The sequence below is a fragment of the Dasypus novemcinctus genome, chromosome 10 (genome assembly GCF_030445035.2).
Source record: "Dasypus novemcinctus isolate mDasNov1 chromosome 10, mDasNov1.1.hap2, whole genome shotgun sequence".
NCBI lineage: Eukaryota > Metazoa > Chordata > Mammalia > Cingulata > Dasypodidae > Dasypus > Dasypus novemcinctus.
In genome coordinates, this window is record NC_080682.1 from 47,615,580 (window position 1) to 47,636,159 (window position 20,580).

At 47.4% G+C, this 20,580-nt stretch overlaps 1 protein-coding gene across 3 annotated transcripts in view; it reads right to left on the reverse strand.

Moving 5' to 3' along the window:
• HSD17B12 (hydroxysteroid 17-beta dehydrogenase 12) overlaps positions 1–13,494 on the reverse strand; it is a 266,735-nt gene extending 253,241 nt beyond the window's left edge. For 2 of the 3 annotated variants that reach the window (XM_071218087.1, XM_058305500.2), the window contains exons 1-2: positions 12,742–13,253; positions 7,698–7,812 (exon numbers count right to left, since the gene is read on the reverse strand). The gene's annotated coding sequence lies outside the window, so the exon portion shown is untranslated. Of the gene's footprint in view, positions 1–7,697; positions 7,813–12,741; positions 13,254–13,290 lie in introns of those variants that run through there. The other variant, XM_071218088.1, reaches the window with a different exon arrangement.
• Positions 13,495–20,580: the final 7,086 nt, after the last annotated feature.

Consider the following 20,580-nt stretch of genomic DNA (forward strand, 5'->3'; position numbering starts at 1 on the left):
CCAAGGATTTTATACTGGTTTTTTTTTTTTTGATTGTTTGAATTATACTCATTTCTGGAAATTTCCCTAAACTTCATTTAATTCTATAATACAGCTCCTCAAGCAACTGTCAGAATCCACTATTTTAATTTATTATAAGGTCCTCCTGCATTTAAGAGAAAACACATGAAAGTATTTTTGCCAATAAGCAAAGCAGTAAGTAAAGAACAATCATTTACTATTCACTGTCATGTGTAATCCTTACATAAATACAAATATTATAAGCAAACCTATTTTGAAGTTATATATTAAGATCTGTAAATTTTATAATCTATGAGCATGTGCAGAAAGAAAAAGTAAAGACAAAATCATCCTAGTACTAACATATGAACTCTTAAAAATGATGTCGGTTAAAAAAAATGCTCTGTTTAAAATTATATCTGGAAAAATAGTATAACTAAAAACTATAATTATAACTAAAAAAGATTAATTCAAAAAGTAATCTGATTTTCATTTTAAGGAATGAGTTTATGAATCGTAGAAGAAAGTGGCACATCTCCCCAAAAAAGCATACTAATGGATTATCACATATTTCTCTGTGGAGAGTTATATTTCCTTTGTGCCACATGAAAAGTTAATATATTGTATTCATAAATAAAACATCTCCTTAGATATTTGAACTTTGGCTAAATGAGGGTCTTTGCTGAGATTAATTGTCTTTAGTGTTGTACAGAAAACAAACAAAAAGTGAAACGCAAAATTTCATTTTCAATTTTAGATTAGCTGAGAGGCAACTCATTGAGAAACATGACTTTAAATAAGTAAGATGAAATAAAATTGTTTAGTTTTTTAAAAATTTCCTTCTTTAAAAAAAAGGTTTTTCCCCCCAGAATTCTAAAACATCATTTAAAAAATAAATTCAAGAGCTAATAGCAAATTCTCAACAAAAGCAGGGAGCTTGTATCTATTCCAGAGAGGTATTTTTAAATGATCATTTATTTGATAATAATGAAGTGTTAACAACTGTTTTCATGACCACTTCATATTTTAATACAAAGATTTTTTTTGTGTAAAACTACCTGAAACAGGTTTTTCGTGACAAGCTTTCAGATGAGTAATTATGAATTGGCGGGATTTTTAAAGCCTACAAACACATGAAAATATTAGATGAGATATCTATTTATATTACAGCCTAAGATGTTTTCATTAATATTTGTTTTGTAAATAACACTGAGCAAATGTTAATTTTGGAGACTATCAATTTTTTTTTCTTTTAAGCTGCTTACCATAAATGACAGTTTCTGTCCTCCAGAAGGTACAAATATTTTTAAAATTTTAAATAAGACATAAGGAAATACACTAGGGAAAAAAACTGTTTTCCCTTTTCCTTTAACTATTTCATTTAAATATTAAATTTGGTCTTAAAGTTCAGAGGTGGTGGACATCTAAAGTATAAAGTTTGGAGGACTATATCTAATTCACTCTTCTTTTTAAATTTTTTATATAGACTGCCAACTTAGTTACTGCCCCTAAATCAGTTATAGAATTTTCCAAACAATTTAATTTTGATTCATAGAATCCTCACCTCAGGCAAGTAAGTTTTCTGCTCTCTTTTTCCTATCCCTGGTCCAGTGTTCTTGCGACAAATTCAAAGGAAGAAGAACCCTTAATTTAAACAAATAAATAAATAACATTCACTCCACCTTGAAATAAATGGCGAAGCTATTTCCTTTCTTGATATTTTTTTTTTCTTCTAAGCCTAAAATTTGGGCCCTAAGGATGAATTGGCCCTGGCAACTGTGACTCCCTAACAGGGTTAATCTAAGTCATTTGCTAGAAGAACTAGTAAAGGGTCCACATGGAGTAAGTCTTTGCAGTTTAAATGACGAGCTCTCCTTGCAGGCCCTGAAGCTCTGCGCAAGCTCCTCTTATGCTATCACCATTTGTTCATCTCCCGACGGGTTCCCAGCCAATCCAGGGCCTCTGGAAGATTTTGGTAAGATCTGGACACTCATGGGGACTCCTTGACATTAGATTCATCTCCTACCTCATGACTCCTAGTGATTTTACATTCACTTTTCTGCTTCCTTGTTCTTATTTCAACTATCCCAGGACTATACCTGGTCCTAGGTCTGCAGGGGCCTGTCTTAACAATAACAGTTAATATCCATTGAGTACACATAACACACCTGAAGCCCTGGACTGCGTGTTTACTAACATCTCGTTTCATCTTCCCAAAAATCTTACGTAGTTGGTGCTTTTAATATGCCCATTTTATAGATAAGGAAACTGACTCATATATATAACCTGCTCAAGAGCAATGAAGCTGATCAGGGGAGTCTAGGGGAGAAAACCTACTTCTCACTGACCTCAAAGCCCATGGCTCTTGACCACTAGGTTTTACTGTCTCCTGAAACTATGCTGCTTTCAGCCTCTCCTTAAAAGGCTACAAAGATGAGATGGCAAGGACCACTGCCTAAGCTGTGTTTGACATGTCCCTGAGTATTTGGTATAAGAAAAGAAAAGAAAGTGATGTGTAGGCTCTGAATTAAAATGTAGAAAGGTTGGGTAGAAAGCTCCAAATTCTATGAAAATTAAATAAAATTTTAAAACAATAACTTTTCCTTCTCTTTCAAATAGTCTCAGATGTGTTCAACAGGTTTGGGGGTACAAATGGCCATGGTTCTTCTAGTATTTCAGAAAGTGTAGAGACCACATCAGATTCTTCCTATCATCACTCCTGCAGTTTGCAGCCAAGATTTACAAGACATGTCTGATAGGACTAGAAGCCATGTTAAGTGGATCAAAGGGAGGAGAACAGAGATTGCTTTTTTCAGGGGTAAGAAGAAAAAAAAAGGATTTATAAAACAGAGAAAAGTGAAGTGAGAAGAAAAAGATAAAATGTGTGTGAAAAGGAAAGAGAAAATATCATTTATGACAGCAAGAAGTGTTGTTTAGTCTTGCCTTGTATTTTTCATTTACTTTTTCCTTGGTGGATATTGCCTAAATCTGAAAATTTAGGACAGGAAATAAGCCAAAGTAACAGGTAAATGGCAAATATCCTAGGTGACTAACTTCCTGCCCCTCCCAACAAAAAGTCAAAAGAGGGTGATGTGCAAAAACAATTAAGATTAAATCCAATAGATTTTTTTTAAAACTTGAAATCAAGGAATTAAAGGGACTGAAACTAGGAGATCATCTTCTCTATATGTGGAGACACATAAAGTAGAATAAAAGATTTTTCTATCAGCCATTCTAAGTTGTTCCCAGCCAGGCAATCCTCCACTAACAGGCTACACAATAAATTGAGAGATGCTTTGAGAAAAAATTAACTTTTATCTGTTACTCAGAAAATAGCCTGATCCTATGGCTGCTGATTCTATGATCAAAGCACCATATGACATTTCTAGATGAGTCAGACAGGAAGGAAAAAAAACCTAATAATAATAACCGTTAATTGAGCATTGCCTACGTGTGAAGCTCCTTACATGCCTAATCTCATTTATCAGTACCTTATGGTGGACAGTGCTATTATTATCCCCATTTTACAGACGAGGAAATCGAGAAAGTGAAAACAGCCAGTTTGTGTTGAGATGGATTTCCCTTACTTTAGCCTCAGAAGCAGTGATCTGCTGCTTTCTGGTCTGAATAGAAATTCACAGACTTCACCTTATCTTCACACAGTCTACCACAAAGCCTTTACAAGTTCAGAACGGTCACTTCACTTCCAGGGTCATCTCCTGGCAATGACCTCTACTGGCTATTCATCCTGGGCGTGTGGAATGAGAACATCACACTCTCCCTGAATTCAAGAAAGGTTTGCTTCAGTATTGGATCAGTGCTAGTGTCGGTCAATGCCCCTTTGCCCTAAATAAAAACCTCAGGCTTGCTCACTCTAAGGAAGAATTCTGAGCATGTTGAGGACAAGGAAGAAAGAGACTCTGAAGACTTGGAACTGGGGTGAGACCTTTGCACACTGACTTCTCCATGCCCATTTTTTAACTCTTTAAGATTTCCAATTTCTCCTTCATTAAAGATCTCAGCAGAACTGCCTGCAATTAAGCCTCTTGCTATGCTCCATGCATATAGCCTGCCAACCCAACCAGGCTAGAAATGCATTTGTCCTTTCCTTCTCAAGGCGCCCCTGGCCTGTCTAGCTGTGATTTTCCCTGGTGGTAAAAACACCAGGGGAATTCCATCTTTGCTATAAGCCATGATATTGTGACCTTACACTGTCCCGCTCCAACATGAACCACTCTTCCCTCTGCCAAATCACCACACTCAGCCTAAAAGATGGATGTCTCTTTGAGAGGTTTGTAGGCCCAGTCTGGATTTGGTCATTTTAAGTTCTCTCTGCTTCCATTCCTCAGCTCTACACCTGACTTGCCTGTTGTTACTGATTTGCTGTTCACCATTTATTCTAACCTCTTTCAGTATTAACTGAGTTCCAAATACTTATTTTCCAGAAAACAGAGACCAAAAATTCTGATAAAAATTCAACAGAGAGGTGCTGGGGTGGGGGGAGCAGCTAAAAATCACAATTTGACAGAGTAATCTAAGCTTCAAATGTTAACATCATAAAATATGGGCTTAAGAGACTACCTAGATGAGAAAATTTTAACTTGGGGTCCATGGAGTTTAGGGAGGTCACAGACCACCCAAAATTGTATCCAAAATGTTTGGGTGGTGCTGTTCTGTTTTCCTGGGGAGTGGGTTCATAGCGTTCATTAGACTATCAGAGGATAATTTATTGATATCCATAGTGCCTAGAATAGAGTCTGACACAAAGGAAGCTCTCAGTAAACATTTGATGAATAAATGAATGAATGAATGTGGTTTGAGCTCCAAAGCACCTAATTTTATAGATGGAAAAATTTAGGACTATAGAGGATATTATTACTTCTTCAAGGTCATAAACTAAATAGTGAGGACCAGATAGAATTAGTTCTTTCAGTTCTTTCCAGTGCTAGTGTTGTTTTGCTCTTTAACTTGATTGTATCTTTCACCTCATTTCATTTTTCTTCCTCCCAATCTATTTCTTTTTAGGTGGAGACATGAAACTTATTTCCTAAGTCAGAAGTTGCAGTAAGTGTACCCAAGAGAGGAGATGGAGCAAACGGTGGGGAAGAGACTATGAAAATGGCCACCAGAATAATTTATGATAGCACATACAGCATGGCAACTATTTGTGTATGTCAAGGAAATGATTAATATGGCATCTAAATGGCTTCCATTGGTGGAAGTATGTAAAGCTGAAATAGTGAAGTGGGATCAAGGGGCTGGCAGTAAATCTTACACCAGTATTTCATTAAGCTTAAAACTGCTGCCCCAGCTGCCCCACAAGCAGGTGATCTGCAACATTCTAAAATACGTACATACATATATATATGTATGTATGTATATATATATCCGAGTGACAAGTATCAAGCAGATGCCTGCTTGGTTTGAAAACTCCATTTGAAGGCCTTCCTGATGCCAAAGTTATGAGAGCCTGTAGGAATTCAAAATGGACTTACTGCCCTCTTAAGAACTTACATGTTAGCCCAACAAGCCAGAAGGCTGAGAATCAAACTGCCACCAGAGCAGAGAAATAAGGGAGAGGGGCCTCGTGGAGCTGCTTCATGCTGGCAGAAGTTTTGCTTGCGTTCTATGACACAGCAAATTTCTGTGCTGATGACATCCCTGGCAGACCAGGGATCTGGAGACTTCAGATGGAGGCTCTGAAGTCTAGGCCATGTCAGAGAGAGAACCACACTTAAACTTCTAGAGATGTCCCTAGAATGCTAATTGCTAGCAGAAGAAATGTTCTGCAAACTCTTGTTTGAACCCTGGCATATAAAGTGCAAGTCATTTTAGACAAGAATGTGCTATACTGCCTTGGATAGTGTTTACAGGTTATCTATTTTAGTTAGTAGTAATGGAAAATAGTGGAAAGGAAAGAACCCAGAGTAGACCATAAAAAACATGAATTTGAACCTTGGCTCTGTGAGCTCAGCAAAATCACTTAACCTCTCTGAACCTCCATTTCTTGATTCATAAAATTAAGGTATTGGTCTATATATCCTCTATAATTCTTTCCAGCTTTTATATCTAAGTTTGAAGTTTAACCCACTGGCAAGATTCAGACATGATTAGAAGAGGTTACCCTTCAAGTAAGAAAATCTTCATAGTAGTATTTCTTAGATAGCTCCATAGTGCAATTTAAATATCAGTTAAAGAGGGTGGGCAGGTGAGGGGATGGAGTGTTAGCCTCTTGGAATTAACTAACGGCAACCCTATTGCTGAAAAGCAGAGTGCTGTAAACTTCAGATCTTTGTATTCAAAAGGGGTATTTAGAAGAAGTTAGGGAAGCGGATTTGGCCCAAAGGATGGGGCGTCTGCCTACCACATGGGAGGTCCAGGGTTCAAATCCAGGGACTCCTGACCGGAGTGATAAGCTGGCCCATGTGCAGTGCTGATATGTGCCAAGGAGTGCCGTGCCACACAGGGGTGTCCGCCGCCTAGGGGAGCCCCACACCCAAGGAGTGCGCCCTGTAAGGATAGCTGCCCAGTGCGAAAAAAGTACAGCCTGCCCAGGAATGGCACCACACACACAGAGAGAGCTGACGCAACAAGATGACGCAACAAAAACGAGACACAGATTCCCGGTGCTGCTGGCAAGAATACAAGCGGACACAAGAACACACAGTGAATGGACACAGAGAGCAGACAATGGGGCGGGGAAGGGAAGAGAATAAATAAATAAATAAATACATCTTTAAAAAATAAAATAAGTTAGGCTGCCGAGAGTTTCAGCCAATGATTTGATGGCCTCATCCTTGTTTTACACCATAGGAAGTATAAGTAATTCTAGTCTATTGTTACTTGAGTTCCTCTCTTGAATATAAAAGTTAAAAAAAAAATCCATGTCATAGTCATTTATTGAATATAGAAAATAGGTCTGTTGTATAACCATCTGAAGATCTCCCATGTAATGTGCTTCTGTTCTGCTACAAGCTACAAGTTTCCTTCTAATATTTCTGGCAGCTTCCTATATTTTGCTCACATAACATCCAGGAATTAGCCAGGTAGCTCACCTTCTCCCTTCCTCACAAATCTAACAGCCTTGGGGTTTCAAAATTCTCTGCCAAACTCTGAACTGAATTCCCCAATAAGAATCACAGTATGACCTGAAACTCAGAAAGGCAGCTAAACAAAATCTCTGTAGCAAAGGATTTTACTGTCAATAGGAAAAGTGCATGTATTTGAATTTAATGCCCAACCCCTCAAAAAATAATCAATGACCTAAAACTTTTCCTACTCATCCTATGCCAAAATCCAGTTAAGAAGACAGAACACGACACTCTGGTTTCCTCAAAGAAACTGAACTCAGCAAAAGACCCTTCAATTCCACACCTCCCTGGGTCCAGGAAGCGGAGGTGCAAAGGGATCAGTGGGCCGAGCTGAGGAAGGCCTGCTTCTCTCAGTATTGGGGTTTGAGGGCCTCCAACATCCAGGCCCAAGTCCCGCCTGGGGGACAGGATGGGAATTGGGCTGCCTCATGGGATGCTGTGTCCTTTCTTTTGACCTTTCTTTGCAAAGGGCGAAGTCATCAAGGACGTCCCTAAGCCCTGAATTTCTAGCTTCCCAGTGTCTCATCACCAAGGGAGAATGTATGTCGAAGCCTCTAGAGCCAGCCCTGGTGAAGAGCCTGAGGGCTGAGGTGTCTTTGCACTCACCTGGAACTCCAGGGCTCACTCGTCTCACCTCTTCAGCTGTCTTGGCCTCTGAGGCCTCCTCCTTCAGTGGTCACCCCTCCCTCAGGCCCCTGGTTGTCGTGACAGGTTTGACCACCTAAAAGGGCAAAACGATGTGCAGGGTTACTCTACAGGCTCACGGAGGTAGGGTGGGGGGTGGGGGGTGGGGTGGAAGAGATTGGGGGCTCATCAATTCATAGGAAGTCAAGCAATGGGGAGACTAAAGGAAAGAAGGGAGGAAGGGCACAGCTAGGCCAGCAGCTACCAAGGCACAGGGTGCTGGTGCAAGGGGAGGGCTTTACGGAGCACCCACGAAACCTCCCACTTGAGAAGTCCCTGGAACAGAGAAAGGGTTCTGGTCTGAGATCACAGCAAGTCTGCCCAGAACCTGATACAGTATGTCAGGGGGACTCAAAGCAAAGACAGGCTTGGAAAGGGCATAGAAGGGACAAGGGCCCGGCAAAGGGAGGGAACCTGGCTCAGCCTGGAAGCAGAGCAGAAAGGGAACAGCCAAATGGGCCTAGGGTAGGGCATGATCAACAGCCTCGCCTGGCCCCAGGGCACTGCCTCTCCCTGCTGGGGCAGGGGGTGCCGAGGGGCTCACTGGCCACTTTATTCTTTCTCTTGCTCTAGAAACACCCCCTGGTCTTGATATTAACCCAGACAAAACCTGAGCTAACTGGCTGGACTGGAGACACCAAATTTCCCCCAGAGGCTTCCTGGTTACTTTCCACTCCCCAGTGAGAAGCAGACTGGGGTGAAGAGCAGTCCCCATGGCACTGCCTGCTCCCCTTTAGGAGCTCCAGAAGTGGGCATCACACACAAGTGTCTGGAAGTTTCCATCAGTCCCTCCTCACCAGGTAAGGGGGGGAGGGTAACACATTAGTAATTTAAGGGTTCAAAGAGATTATTTCCCCCTCCACCTTCCTTCCTCAGCAAAGTGGCAAAGTGGCAAAGTGGAGAGAATGGGGGAGATCAGCTCCCACTGGCCTCAGGCTGATGCAACCACCCTGAGGACAGAAGGAAAGACAAAGAAAAAAAAAAGCCACCGATTTTCACATATTGTGAAAGGCGAGGGGAGGGTGTCCTTTTCTCTGATCCCACCTGAATGAGAGACCCCTCTCCGCAAGCCCCCAGCCCCAAAAGTGAGCAGCCCGGCTCCCGGAATGCGGCAGCCCCAGCAGCAGTACTTCCTCAGGCAGCAACAGTTGTCTGGCTGAGGCAGGCGAGGTTCTGGTGCCTCAAGACAGCCGGCTTCGGCCGGTCGGGGGGCTCCTGAGCTCTGGAGCCCCAATCCCAAACCAAGTCCGGGTGGAAGAAGTGAAGCGGGTAGGAAGGCAGCCACTGCTCCCCTCACTCAATCCCTGCTGTGCAAGCTCCCTTTACTCGGTCACCTCTCTCCCCAACGTGGTGGAGGTTCAGGCTTTTGGAGAGAGGAGGGGTTTCTGGCTGGGGAGGGGAGGGGGAAGCAAGGAGAAAAAGACCCCAGAGGAGCTGAATGGACACAGGGTGAAGTTATTTTTAATCTAACGTGACTCCTCAGCCTCTCCCTCCACGAAGCTATTGCTCCACAGTCGGCCCCAGGTGAGAGGCAGGGAAGAAAATCCCCCAGCGCTTTTGCTTTTCCTCCATCTCATGTACAGATATTAGGGACCCTTTTACTCTTTCGGAAAGCGCAGCAAGGGAGGACACAGCTCCTTTATCCTGGGCGGGGGGCTCGGATTTAGCCCTCGAGTTTGAAGCCCTCGCCTTTGGTGCCTTCTCGCCGGCTGAGCTCCACAAGATTGCCTCTGTCCAGCACGCTCCGACTCCCCGGCCCTTTCCTTCCTCGGGGAGAGAGCAGAGTCCCCAGGCTCGGAGAAGGACAGGGGAGTGAGGGTGGGCGTTTAGTTTGCTGGAAGAACCGTGGACGGGGTGTGGGGGAAATTTGGGCCCTCCCCGAAAATGTGAAGCTTCGCAGCTCTCGGTCTTGGACTCTCGAATCCCTAGAGCCATCCTCTATACGTGGCCATCCGTGTGGGCGCCTGTGCGTCCCTGTGTGTCCTTCTGGCCCAGTCCCTAGGGCGTCTAACAGTGTTCCTAGCTGGCGAAGGGCACGGGGCGCAGGGCACTGTGAAGGCCTGATTTGTCCCACTTGTAACCAAAGCGGTCACGACTGCAATGAGTGGAAGGGGAGGAGGGGGACCCAGAGCCGCTCCCCACTCCTGCAGCTCTGTCTTCCTCCCCAGGACCGGGCGCCTCGAGAGGCCGGGATGGGGCTGCTGCTGCTGCTGCTAAGCTGCTGAGTCGGGTGCTACCGCATCTCTCAAAGTCTCCTTCTCTGCGGGGGTTTCCCCCAGTTTTCGCCTCTTTTACTTCCTTCGGTATTGCTTAGATTTGAAAAAGAGGAGATCGGGGGCACCGGAGGCTGCAAAACGCCCCAAATTAGGTTGGAAGCAGCCGTGGGGGCATCAAGAGACTCCCGGGCGGGCGGTGCCTGTGTTTTCCCTCTTTTTCGGAGCTACCTAATTCACTGACGCTCGCCTCACCTCCAGGTCCCCAGCGCTGGGACAGGGGATGCTAAGAGCCTCCCGCTCCTTCCTCAAGGGCTACCCCACCCCCATTTTGCACAGTCGGATCATTAGGAAAAAAAATAACCATAGAAATGCCCTAAAACTACTGATTCATATTCCAGGTATGACTTGGCCCTAAGGCCAGATTCTCTCGCTCGCTCTCTCTCTTTTTTTTTAATTTTTATTTTTTAAGCGGGTATATAGGGTTATTTGGGGTGTGGGCGGTGGGTGTGGGGAAGACACAACTTCTGTAAACTTTTATTGTATTTTAGCTTCTCCCCACTTCTCCGAAAGCACACTCGCCCCGCCCGCTCCAATTCCCCCTGTGATACAAAGTCGATTTAAAAAGTTGGGGGCGGGGGGACCCACGCGGAGGAAAGGCGGGTAACCAAAGCCTCGGGGAGATCTGAAGGGACCGGAGGGATAGGACTGATTCTTCCGTGGAAAACGGGGAAAGGACTGAGGAAAGCTCGGACCGAGCAGCTTCGGGAATGTGCAGGCTTCAGCGATCGCGGGTGGCTGCGGTCTTCCCGACGAGTGTGTCCTCCTCGAATGCTTTTTGGGGTAAGGGCTTCCGGCTATTGAGTTATGTACAGCAAGCCCAGACCGCAAAAAGATTCGAGAAGGGCAGAGTCTGCTGGCTTCTTCAGTCTGCCGCCGCCGCCTTCAGCCCAGGACGTCTCCGAACCCCGGAGCCGAGAGGGCTGGGTCTTCCCAGCGCGCTCCAGCGCGGCTCAGCCTCCCCACCCGGCGCGCCGCCCGTCCCTCTCACGTCCCTCTCAGCGCTCCCCACCGGCCTCTCCATTTCTCCAGACCGTCCTCGATCCCTCAACTCGGCCTGGCACAGCCGTGAGGGAGGTGTGTGACGGGCGAGAAGGCGCGCGCGGTGGGGACCCGGGATCCCGGAGCCCAGCCTCCACCCCTCTCCCTTCGCCCCAGCACCACGAGTCTCCCGGCCTGTCTGTCCTATCACTCTCATTCCCCCATCAGGGTTCCGCCAGCCCCGGCTTCAAGAGAGCGGATCTCTGAACATGTACAGTTCGGATTTCCCCCGAACCCCATCTTGTCCCTCCTAGTCCCCCAGCCGAGGTTCCAGCCGTGACTACAGGCGCTGCGTAAAGAGAAAAACTCCCCCAGAGCACTAAATAAATACAGACGAGGTCGCCAGCTCATTGGTGCGGACTAAAATCGTCACCCACCAATCAGGAGAGAGCTCACATTTCCTTTTTTTTTTTTTCAGAAGGGGGAGGGAGGAAAAAAATATTTCCATTTCTAATTATTCAACAACACCTAGACTGGAACAAGTTAAAATATTGCTGTTGCAAAAAATCTGGTCGGGGAGAGTCCCCTCCCCCCCCCCCCATTCCAGCCAAGGAGAGGAGTAGGGAGAGATATTGGGGAATGGGGGTTCAAGAGAGAGAACTCTTCCAACGGGACCCGAGCCGGAGGATCCAGACGAAAATGACACCATAGCAAAGATGAACATAAAATAAACCCAAACTTCACTCCAGTCAGCCTATTTCTAGAAAAAATGAAAACGTCCCAACTCTCCTAATTTAAAAAAAGTTCTGAATGTTCAATACGAAGGGTGGAACTCCACCCTGCCAGCCTCCAAGCCCGTCTAGATAGCAGGTATCTAATGGTCCATTCACCTCAGGTGCCCTTTCACTGCTGCAGCTCTCCCCTACCCATTCTGCAGAGTGTTGGCGGGGAACAGCCAGGGGCAAGCTCCCCTCCCCCCATTGACCTCCGACTCCCACAACGACAGGAGTTTCCAGCATCTGCAGGAGGAAGGAGAGGGGAAGGGAAGAGTGACAAGAGAGGAAGGAAGGAGGTGATCTCTTGCCCTTATTCTTCCTCCTTCCCTCCTTTCTCTCTCCCTCTGGGCGCCCTCCCCCATCGCATCCATCCAAACTTTGAGAGGCTTGCCTTTTCTTTTCCTAGTGCCGCGCCACCCTTCTCAGGCCATCTCCGGCCCTCCCCCTCCATCAATGTTTAAGTGGGGTATGGGCAAAAGGCGTCCTGACCTTCTTTGTCCCCTGCGGCAGTCCCCCAGGGTGGGGGTACTGTAAATGTTGCAAGAACTTGAGGAGAAAGTTGCCGTATTTGCTCTTCGCAAATCGACGTGCGGGCGCGCGCGCACACACCCTCACGCCAGAACGCCCGAAGAAAACGTCTCCAGACTGGGAACTCACTGTCTCCAAGTCTCTGTCAATCCTCCCACTCCGCCCATCCATCACACTCCCGCAGCTGTGCGACCCACTCACCCTCCCACAGCATCCCCTGGACTCGGCGACCGACAGACGCATGCACACACCCTCCAAGAGGCCGCGCGCCCGCCGCGCCAGAGGGGGCTCCACAGTCCGCGCTCGCCGCCGCTGCGGCGCGGGGCAACTGGGAAAAAAGTTCTGCTCAACCGACCAGTGAGCCTACCGACCATCCGCCAACCAGTGCACCAACCCTCTTCTCCTTACCTTGGTCCGGGGGCTTGGTCCGCGCTGGTCCCATCCGCACTGCAGCCAGCTCGAAAGAGCCCCTCTCCGGCCGGCGCGCTTCCTTCCCGCCTCCCCCCCCACCCCCATGGGTGAATACCCAGCGGCAAAACGGGCTCCTTCCAGGTAAGTATATAAGTTACAGTAATGTGTGGGAGGGTCACGATCTTGGTAATTGCGGCTTTCCGAGCTTAACCCCTGCATTCCTGCCTTCCACCAACTTGTTGAGGACTCGTCGGGTAGCTAGAGAGCGAGCGAGCGCGCGGGCAAGGGCGCCGGCCGGGAGGGGGCAGAGAGGTGCGCGGGGCAGAGAGGGGATGCGAGACTGCGAGCGGCGGAGTTCAAATGTCCCCCCGGCAGCGGTTTTCATTGGATAGGCGCCCCCCCCCCCCGCGTCCCCTCTGGTTTTGGCGTCCCCCCCCCCCCCCCAGTCTCCCATGTAGGGGACGTCTCTAGGCGAAGTCACGATTCCTTCTCAGTTCGGAATGAACTGTGACTAGAGCCATGACGCAGCCAGCGCGCATTACTCACTTTTTGCAGTCACGACTTGGGAATCCGTGCTGGTTCCAACCAAAATTACACCGCTACCATTGAATTATTTAATAGGATCCAGTTCGGGGGTAAACTGGTGCATTGTGCCAAGCGATGGGGAGGGGAAGGAGGAAAGACGGGGGGGAAATGAGGACATGGGGCATCCACCCCGCCCTTTCTGGGCACCCCTCGCCCCATCTCTCCACATGTTGCAAGTGCTTTATTGTGCTACCACCCCTCCCGCCTCGGCCGTTTCCCCCACCCCCCTCCCCCGCCTTTTTGCTTTGCAACTGTGGCAGAATTTGTAAACACAACCACGCAACTTGCGCGGCTGGGAGGGGCGAGGCTTGGGAAAGGGAACAAGAATGTCCCAGTGTATGACGAGGAGGCTGAGGGGTGGGCCCAGAGGCTGCGAGCAGCTTTGGTTTGAGCAGAATTGTCAAGACAAAGTGTGGGTTGCAGCGATATTTGTGTTATTCTCCACAACATCAGTAACAGCCCTTGTTACTATTATGAGTTGACGAATTCTCGGTCTCAGCCCGGGAACCTTCTCAGAGAGAGACTGCTTCTGAACTAAAAATAGTTCGACCCACCCTCTTTTTCCCCCAAGGCTGCGCCCCAGTGTGCCCTGCACTGGGGGCCAGGTCACTGAAGCCAGAAGCCGTTGCTGGATGGGGTTTGGATAAGAGAACTGGAGAGTACCTGGGCTCCCCTTCTCTCTCACCTGATGCCTGGCCCCCTCAGATACTTACCCATCATCTAGAGTTTATTTATTTTTTAAACATTATATAGAAAATATCTCTGCATACATACAAGCTTACTGCAGATCTGCAAGAGTGTTTCTTTTCCACCATGGTCTACAACCCACCCCTGTGGGCCAGTTTGAGGATGCAGTTTTGTTTTACCACTCGGAGGAGTTAATCAGTATGAATGTCTTTGTGTGCGCGTGATATTCAGCCCCTCTGATAACCGTCCTCCCCGCTCACCTGTCTGACTACAGGCTCGGCCAAAGTATCTGGACGTGATTGCAACTAATGTCATTCTAGGTCGAGCCCACAGCCCAGGGCGTTGACGGTCCCCTCAACAATATTTGGCACCTTGGAGATGAGCCCTCCTACCCAATTCCCTTCGGAATTGGTTTGTAAAAACCCTTGGCTTTTGGCTTTAAGGTGTTGTGTTTCCCAAGCCTGAATTCTCTGTGCATCGTACTAGCAGTTCCTGTGTTTTAGTTTCTAATTCACTTATTCCACCAACTCATTTGGGGCCATAATACGAAGACACACACCCTTACACACACCCCGGGAATTGTAGAATGGGGGAACGTGGGGTGCACGAAGTGGGAGCGGATGGGAGTCTGCATAAAGCAACCTATAGCCTCTTATTTTGAATATCCCCATCATCGGGGAGAAAATCTTTTAAATTCACTGGCGGGAAGGTGCGGGCGCCTCGGAATGGACACCCAGAGAGTGCCCGGCCTCTGCGGAGGATTGGGGGGGAAGCTGGCAAGCCACGGGCCCTGGGTTCCTGGAGCGCTGGGCCTTGGCTCATCCTCGAATCTAACACCTCGCTCCCCCTCCTTTAAATTTTTCCCCCTTTCCTTCCCACTCGCCCCTCCTTCTCCCAAAGCTCTCACCGAAGTCACGACTATCCCCTTTGAACATCCTTAACCCCCTCCTCTCCGCATCCCTCTTCTGCATCCAGGGCGGGGCTATCCGCAGCTGGAGCCAACTCCGCCCCCTGGTGCTCGGAGTTGAACCAGCTGAGGACCAAGGAGTTTTCAGCACCTGCTTTGCGTGGACAGCTGCCGAGCCCTGGGCCGGCAGCGTCAGCTCCGGCCGGGACCACGGACTCGCGGTCCCGCGCAGACGGAGTTGTTTGTCAGAGGAATGGGGATTTTCTCCCCTCTTTACCTCCCCAGTCTCATGCAGGCAATTTTAATCTCTAGGCACCTTCTCCATTAATCTCGCAGAGAGATGGTCCATTAAATCGTGTCTGGCTACCCTTTAAAACGGAGAAAATGTGGAGGGGAGGGGGGCCGTGGAGAGGACCGGACTCAACAGCGCCGACCCATAACGGAGAGAGAGTTGCAGCAGCTATTGATTCAGAGATTCGTCAGGGTGATTCCCGGCTTTACAAGAATTCCCTCTCTCAGTTCCTCTGCATGCAGACCCAAATTCACTATGCATACACACAGCTACATTTCTCACCCCCCACTCAGACCCACCCTTTTCTTTAGAGAGGGGGTAAAAAAGGCAGCCAGAAAAGAACCCCAGGGCATGCATAAAGTAAGCGTCAGCTCCTACTCAGTCTGCCGCATGCACATGACATAATGTTACTTACCCAAACGGGAACTCCTTAAAAGAGAGAAAGAGAAACATAGAGGGAAGGAAGAGAAAGTGGAGAGAGGAGAGGAAAAATCCAACAGTTAATTTCCAGACATAGTTGGCGGGGGGGGGGGGGGGGGGGGTGTTGGAATGCAGTGATGTCCAGGTTTTCTTCCACCCGCGCTGGCTTTTTATCCCAGTACAGCCCTCGGTCTATTTCTGGAACACGATCAAACCCTGATACTATTTTTAGCAAGTACTGAAAAAAACCCTCCACACACAAAGGCATTTCGCTGGAACGTTACGTCCAAAACATTAAATGTGCATTAAGCGCCCCCTCCCCACTTTTTTCAGCACCATCATACTTACTTACATTATTGCAGAGGATGTTTTTCAAAGCAGAAAAATACCCAAATATTTCCTATATTCACCCTCCCTCCAGGTAACTCCCATCTGCCTCTGCCTGTTGCAAGCTCCTCGCAGTCTCCCTGAGCCGTAGGCTTTGGAGTGGTTGCATTCTCTTTTAGACCTGCATGTCTCCATTGACCAGATTCCCTACATGCTGGGGAAAGGAGGGTGCTTAGGACCCTTCTCCAGAGGAGCTTCCCAGGAAAGCTCTAGAGTCTAATGCTATCCACGATGGAGATTCCCAGATGGGGGAGAAAAAAAAAATCTTCCATAGCCTTCCCACGTTTCCCACCCATGCTTTGCAAAATCGCGTTGTGTTTGCAACACACCGCCTGTGGAAATGTATATTTTGAAAGCTGCATATGTATGTGTCTGTATGTGTGTTTTGCGTTCTAGTAATTCACTACGAGGGGGTTGGAGAAAATAGACTTAGGAAGGCAGCGCGGAGCAGCCGCCTTGAGTCTCCTTTGCCAGCCTGCGTCAGTCAGCAGCGACTGACGTCACGTGCAGATTCTCCTCTTTGGTGGGTCGGGTTCAGCCTGGAAGAGGCTTCTGCTCGGATACAGAGCTTTGTGTTCGGCACAGCCACTGAGCAGGCGAGGCGCCGAAGTGGGCGCCACCCCAGGCTTGGAATGGGCAGCTGCAGAGGAGGCTGCAGCCTCTTTTGCACGAGTGTGCGGGGCCCCGAGGGGCGTGCCCAGCAGGACAGCCCCCTCCCCAGCCCAGTGCAAACCCAGCTCCTCACAGACTCAGGAGCGCGTCTTCTCCCCGTCCTTTCGCGTCTGGCCACTGTAGCAGAGACAGCTATGGCTAAAACTCGGATTAATTCTGTGTTTTTGTCGGGCAGATAGCCCTAACTCCTCGAGTGACGCAAATAACAGATTCTACGGCTCCCGCTCTCTCCCCTGCTCTCTCCACTCCCCCCCCCCCGCCCCCCGCTTTCTCTTCTTCTGTTTCCTGCGCCCACGCATCCTGCTTGGTCTCCCACGGAATCAGCCAGCTACAGCTTCTCAAAGAGCAATAATTCGAGTTACAGACGGAGAGACAGACAGACTCCGGGAGCAGTAACAAATAACTGCAATTAAACACGCACACGCGTGCACTCACACACCCTTTTGCAAATGGCCAGTTGCAGTTTAGGGGCTCCCCTGTGGGGGATGGGGGCAGCTGATTCACAAATCCACCTGCCTCCAAGGAGTAAGCGCCGGGAATGCGGAGCAGCGAGAGGCGAAGGCTGGGGCTTGCTGCTGCAGCTCTTCCCTCTCCTCACCACCCGAAAAGGAAACCCACCTCTATAAATACCCAGATGGCAGGGTATTAGCGAATAAACAACTTTTGTTGAATGGTAGGAGGAAGAGAAAATTCAACAAAGACTGCAATGCTTAGTCTCCAGCGACTTTATCAGGACTTTTTAAGGCGAAGTGGCGGCTTACTCTTTCTCACTTTCAAAGGCCAGGAAATCTTTTGTTTTTCTTCTTAAAATAACGCCCCTGAAAATATGAGCTCAATGGATTAGTGCTATTTTTAAACCAATTTGAATGGAGCTTGTTTCACGAGGGTGACTGTGTGTGTGTGAGAGTATGAATCTGAGATTTTCAGCAGAAGAAATGCCACACCTCAGCATGACAAAGGGTGTGTTGATTGATGAAGTGATGGAGGTGGGAAGAATTCTTGCAGATCGGAAGATCTGAACAAAAATCACGTAGGCACAGATCATCTTCCCCAAATCCACACAGCATTGGAAACCACCTGGCATAACCTCTGCCCTGAGAGGGAGGAAACCAGAAAGCAGAGTGCTATTTACAGTTGTGACTGATGCATGGCCCATCTCTTTTATTAACACTATCAACTTTCCCAGACAATGGCTTTCCTTGATGCTAATAAAAGGTTTTCCAGAGGTCCCCACTAGGATTCAGGGATACAGGCCTGGGAGAGAGTGATTAATCAGTCCCTGTAATCCTTACTACCCTCTCATCTTCCTCTTCAGACCCTCCTAACCTTTGTAAGTGGCCTTAGAGATTTTGTTTTAAGCTTAAACGCATCCCGTGCTCTCATTCCTGTCGGTGGCTTAAGCCTTGTCTATTAACGAGAGACAGAGGATGTCTGCTCAGGATGGAGGACACCCTCTGGCAGCCCATCAGCAGCTGTTTATTTTTAGCTCCATGAATTCATGTATGTATGCATGTGAGAATGTCACTGCAGTGGGGAGGCGAGCAGTTAGAAATATCAGTGAGAGAGACGTGTGCTGGTTCTTGCCCTGAAGATGGCTTATCACATGGAGTCATCAGATGTGGCCAGATGGAGAGGAAAGCCTACCTACCACATTGGCAGCATTTCAATGAAGTCATCTTGAATTACTGAAAATGTCTGGCTTAGCATGTTTTTAAAGGCACAGAGTAGATATGCTTTTAAAGACTGGGCATGTGTAAGCATAAATTCATGCATGTAGGCATACTCACTGACAGGATATAGTTTCTATCTATAGGATAGAAATTATATAGAGAAGTGACCTGCTTTCCATGCACTATATGGTGGTGGTGGTGGAGGAGGAGGATGCTCTTGGGTCTGAATGGGAGACCAAGGCATGTTCATTTAAGGTCACTTTGAGGGGTCCTTTAACAGCTTTCAACAAACCCAGAAGCTATTCCTAACAAGTGAGGTTGCTGGAAATGGAGGAAATGTGCTCAAGCTCCACACCTTAGAACTTTGAGGGCAGCAGCCAAAATGATACTAATCTAATCCTGGCCTGCTCGAGGATTCAATCTCTTTGCTCCTGCCTGCCTTCTCCATGACTTGCTACTGTAATCAAGCTGATTGGTTAGGCTCCGTGAGTGAGGGAGGCTCAGAAGCCCAGCAGGAACATTTGCCAAAAGCCCCTGCATAGCCAGCACCTTCGTTTTCCCTAGTCCTAAGTCCAGTCGAGGGGTGGATGTCTGGAATGGAGCTGGTGATCTTGGCTTCCTGAGCTGTCCCACAATTCTTTGCTAAGGGCTGTAGTGTCAAATTCTTGTCTGAGCAGTCAGGCCAAGGACCCAGGAAATTAATAGACTGACATGGAACTTGTCCAAGATGAAAACCACCTTCTGCATTGCCAACCCTACCCTGGGCTTCCCAAACATGAAGAGGACTCATTTCCCCTAATGCTCCCCGAGAGGCCAATGTGGGTAGGCAGCTGTCATGCAATCCTTGAAAAGAACTGCGTCTTCTATCTTTCAGGGTCAGTGAAGCCCAGAAATGTCCTGCCTGTGTCTTTTGTCTTCTCTCCAGGTTCTAAGAAAAATGCCAGCAGGTAAAACACTGGGTTTAAGGAAGCAAAAATGCCCAGCTCCCAGGAAATCAACCAAGGGAAATCTATCAGGGAGGAAGTCCAGGAAAGGGATTCCTCTTTGCCTAAAGGTATCTTCTTCAGGGAGCAGAACTACTTTAGCCTAAGGAAGGTTCTTGGGTAGGGGGAAAAGAAACTAATAGTGAGTGAGTACTTATCATATGCCAAGCACTGATTGGCACTTTTACAAAACTGACCTTACTGAATCCTTTTGGCAATTAAGTAGCTGCCATAATAATGGTACCTATCCCATAGGCTGCTGAATATAGGATCACTAAAAAAATATGAATTATTTCCTCCCATTTTAAAGCTGAAGTAATTGAGATCAGAAAGTTTAGGTGACCTATCTAAAAATCTTTAAACTTGAGGCTGTAAAACTAGGGATCAAATTCATGTCTGTCTGGCTCCAACACTCATGCCCACACCATGCCATCATGTTGCCTCTTTTCCAATCTCTAGTCCTTGATATTCCAGTTCTAAGCCCTATCATTTGGAGTTGGAGGTGCCTGAGACTTTCTCAACAGTGATCTGAATAATGAAACTGATATCTAGTCCTCCCCTAAAGGAGCCCTTGAGCCAAAAGAGCCCCTTTTCCCCCTTAGCTCTTGAGCCAATAAAGCCCCTTCCCCTGCAAGGCTATCTATATGTGAGAAGAGACCCCTCCAACCTATTCCAAGGTAGCCGGGCTCTCAATTGACTGACTTTGAAAAATCCCTAAATTTACAAAAGTTTCAGGCTTAGTGGGCTAGAAAAATGCTTTAAGATCTCCAGCTGGTTTAGCCTCATACAAAACTCAAGGGATTTATCTGAAACCAGTCAGATTGGGGTGCGGATAGAGTACACTATGTCCACTTGTGCTACTGCACCCAACCATATTTCCACAACCACTAAGGAAGTCCTTTGGTGGCACTAGAGAGGAGTTAGAAACTCCCAGAGCCAAGAAAGCGGTCTGAAGTTGAGAAGAGCAGTGAATCTGCACCTCGAGCTGGCTAGTCCTCCTAGTATTCCTTCTCCTTTTTGGAAACTGGCATCCCTGATCACTTTCCTGATTCTGAAAACTTTACAGGCTAAGCTATTAGAATGGTTACCATGTTAAATACACATTTTCCTCATCTACTCTGAGCATATACATTTGGTCTTGGTAAACACATCTTAGAAGCCAGCATATCAGAGGTTTGAGGGAGAAATTTTTAAGGATTATTGGAAGAAAGTGAGTGGGAATCCTACTTCCCC